This window comes from Trichosurus vulpecula, chromosome 7 (genome assembly GCF_011100635.1).
Source record: "Trichosurus vulpecula isolate mTriVul1 chromosome 7, mTriVul1.pri, whole genome shotgun sequence".
Classification (NCBI taxonomy): domain Eukaryota; kingdom Metazoa; phylum Chordata; class Mammalia; order Diprotodontia; family Phalangeridae; genus Trichosurus; species Trichosurus vulpecula.
This window is the reverse complement of record NC_050579.1, coordinates 177,298,316-177,302,424: the sequence shown is the minus strand read 5'-3', so window position 1 is coordinate 177,302,424 and position 4,109 is coordinate 177,298,316. Positions and strand designations below refer to the sequence as shown.

The following is a 4,109-nucleotide window of genomic DNA, read 5'->3' as shown; positions in this document are numbered from 1 at the left end:
AGAGAAGATAACACAAAATACAATTCTGTTTTAGGGCAAATAGAAATTCTAAGGTTGTGGTGATGGAAAAAATGACAAGGCTCATTGATGAGGATGGGATCTGAACCCCCCAAAAGGAAAAGATCATATCTTTGGGCTCTAGACCCCAAAAAGGAAAAGCCCCTGGACTTTACCTGGGGCAATCTTCCCTTCCCAGTAAATTAACTGCCCTTTCATTGTCTGCACCTGGCCTCACCCTAGACCTCCACTCCTTGATCTTCTCTAGACCCCAGTCTCCCTTGGCCATGTGGTCCAGGTCCCTGGCATCTACAGCACTTCTCTGTTTTCTCAGTTACCTCAGACTACTTGGCCACTCCTAGATCCCTCCCATAGTCTTTCTGTATATAAGATCCATCTCATTTCCATTAAAGTGCTCAGATTTAATCTGGCCTGCTTGCGTTAGTGATACAAATATTCAGATTCCTTAAGAGAGTGGCCAATACGGTGGATCTTTAATAAACCTTGTTTATCTTTGTCTGAAAGAAGACTTGAGTTGAATTCATTCTAGATGGACCCATGTGTCATTATTTTGGGGACTCATGGGTCCTTAGGCAGTATTATTGGTTCAGATATGTGTGGTAGTATGGAGCAAGGAGGCATGGTAGATAGTATGATTTGAGCAGTTCTCTAACTGGAAGGAATATATTTGATGTCTCTGATCTCATCCAGTCTTGTGACAGCAGTCAAGTAGCCTGGATGTGTTTTGAGCGTGCCCTGCTAGAGAAGTAGAAAAGGGAGTCAATGGTGGTAACAGGTCTTCCTGTCTTCTGTCTTTTCTTGGGTGGAATCTGAGACTGCCCTTTCGGATGGGGGAGGGTAGAATGTCAGGGAGGAAGGGAGCCCAAGGTAGTGGCAAGTTTCCCTGCTGCTCAGTTATCCCTGGCTATGTTTAACAAATAGAAAATAAAACATCTTTGTTGTGGTTATTGAAGTCATTTTAGAATCAGTTGTCTGCACAGATTAGCAAATGGTTAGAGTAAAAACCAAATTAGCAAAAGTAAATAAATTATAAAAAAGAAATTTTAGATGAGGAATCATGGGTGACTACAACTGCATTCCAACTTCTTTATTTTTTTAGGATATTAGGAAAAGTTGAGACATTGATTCCTTTACCATTTCTTTTTTCCTTTAATGTGTGCACTTTTATTTTAACTGGTCTTGTCAGTGTATAGGTAAAGTTCCTCCTGTCCTCCAAGTAGTGGCAGCAGTCTCATAAAACTTGTGAGGAGATGTAAAGTCTTCATTTATATCTATTCTGGGGGCAGGGGGAAATTTAGAGAGCCATTCACTATGGTGGACACTTTAAAAAAAAAAGGAACAAGTATTAAGGTGAAAGATACATAATGTTTTTTTTTTTTATTTAAGGTTTACATAATTTACATGTAAAGCAACATGAGTACCTTCCCCCCTCCCACCTCCCCATTTGGAATTTTGTTACATAGAACTTTTGCTCTAGCAGAGGATATCTTTCATATAGGCTTATAACTGTGTAACAATGCATTATACAATATTTGGAATGACTATTTAAAACAAAGCAAAACAAAACAAAAGCACAGAGTCCTGAAGATGCATTGTAAAACTTTGGGGTTGCTTGCCTCCAACACACTTAGACTGCTCATTACTTTCATTGTTCCAGTTTTTAAATCCTGAGTCAAGAACCAAAAAATAATAATAAAATAAACCCAAGCCAATCACACCTCTTTTCTTAGGAAATTATCATGTCATACCCTTTGACCAGAAAAAATAAAACAACCAAAAAACCCATAAGTAGTCCATTAGAGGCATTTTCAGTGGACAGTGGAGGGCCCAGATTCATCATACTCCTGCTTGCTGATCCACATAAGCTGAAAGGTACAATGTGACACCAGGATGGAACCATCAATCCAGGCAGAGTATTTGCAATCAAGTGGGGCAATGATCTTGATTTTCATTATGTTGGGAGCTAGGGCTGTAATCTCTTTCTTCATCCTGTCAGCAATGCCTTAGTACAACAGACAATACAGTATTGGCACACAAATCCTTACAGATGTCAACATCACACATCATAATTGAGTTGAAGGTAGTTTCATGGATTCCACAGGATTCCATACCTAAGAAAAATGGTTGGAAGAGAGCTTCGGGGCATTGGAACCTATTGTTGTCAATGGTGATAACCTGATCATCAGGGAGCTCACAGCTCCTTTCCAGAGAGGAGCTAGATGCAACAGTGGCTATCTTCTGCTCAAAGTCTAGGGTGACGTAAGACAGCTTCTCCTTGATATCGCATACAATTTCTCTCTCAGCTGTGGTAGTAAAACTGTACCCTCTCTTGGTCAAGATATTCATGACATAGTCCATCAGATTATGGCCAGCCAGATCTAGATGGAGGATGGCATGGAGAAGGGCATAACCTTCATAGATGGGCACAGTGTGGGTCACACCATCAGCAGAGTCCATCACAATGCCAGTAGTACCACCAGATGCATATAGGGACAGGATGGCCTGAATGGCAAAGTACACAGCTGGGGTGCTGAAGGTCTCAAATATAATCTGAGTCATCTTTTTCTGTTGATTTTGGGGTTCAGGAGAGCTTCTGTGGGAAGCACAAGGTGCTCTTCAGGGTCCACATGGAGCTTAGTATAGAAAGTATGATGCCAGATCTTCTCCATGCCATCCTAATTGGTGATAATACCATGTTCAATGGGGTACTTTAGAGTCAGGATACCTCTCTTGCTCTGGGCCTCATCTCCCATGTATTTGACTTTCTAGTATATGCTCACAATTGCACCCTGATGTCTGGGGCACCCAACAATGGAAGGGAAGACAGCTCGAGGGGCATTGTCTCCTGCAAAGCCAGCTTTGCACATTTCAGAGATGTTGTTAACAACAAAAGCAACAATACCATCATCCATGGCGAACATTGAAGTGGCAAGTTTAAAGTCTTAAGAGAGAGAAGAGGTGGTATCGCACCTGGAGGCACTGGGGAGCAAGTGCACCCTTGGTGGAAGAGCTCACAGCTCTCCTTTACCATTTCTTAGCAAAATTTTACTAATATATAGTGGTTGACAAAACAAAGAGTCTGAAAAAGCATAGGAAGTGCCTTGATTATCAGACATTTGATCTGCTTAACAACAATAATAACAACTTAAAAAGGGGGAAATGTGTAAGCCAAAGTAATATCAGTTTGTAGTACAAGGTAATTTAAGAGTGAAAGGATAGAAAGATTGTGAACAATTTCACTTGGGAATTGGAGGAAAATAGTCAAATAGAAAAGAACCTGCAAATAGTTTGAGCTTCAGCTCACTAAGTCACTGAGAAAATTTTCAGGTAAAACCAAATAAGTACAACAAATAGAGAAAAACTGCAGTATATCTGTGGCATTACTGTAGTAATTTATTCTAATAATCAGAGAAAGTAGAGCCAACATATTGGGAATCTACCTCCTTATTATCCAATGTGTTTTAAGAGAAATTGCCAATAACACTCAAGAAGAATAAATCAACAAGACATCCTGGATCTCACCAATTATGTGTGGAAGAAGTTCATGCTAAAGGTGATGTGATTTTAAGAGACTCATTTTCAAGATTTTTAAATGAAGGAAATTCAGTAGAATGGAAATAATGGAATGTACTTTCATTTAAAAAAAAACAAGGCAAACACTGAGAAAACATTAGTTAAACTTGATGCAAATTCCTTGTTCCTTATGTTTATGAATTATTAATAGGAATCAACTATCCCCACATTGAACACATCCTTGATAAAAACATGAAAAGGAACAAGCAGATTTTCACAGAGGATTTTCTATATCAGACAACATCTCCATTGTTACAAAAGTTAAAGTGGAAATAGTCCTGGATTGGTTGTTCAAGGGTTGTGGGTTTAAATCTTAACTCTATTATTTACTATCCATACTACCTTGAGAAGTCATTTAAATTGATGGTTTCTGAACCTTATGGACTCATGCCCTTCCCCTTTATTAACATTCTCAAGCCAAAAAACAAATCTTTGAATTCCCACTTCTAATAAAACCATCTATGCCAAAAATTGTATTAGTTTTTACTTTATTCAAACAAATCTAGCATTAAATAAAA

General features: G+C 38.9%; 1 pseudogene; it reads right to left on the bottom strand.

Annotated features, from left to right (window-relative positions):
- Window positions 1–1,826: 1,826 nt before the first annotated feature.
- Window positions 1,827–2,930, bottom strand: LOC118856712 (annotated as a pseudogene).
- Between the last annotated feature and the right edge of the window lie 1,179 nt (window positions 2,931–4,109).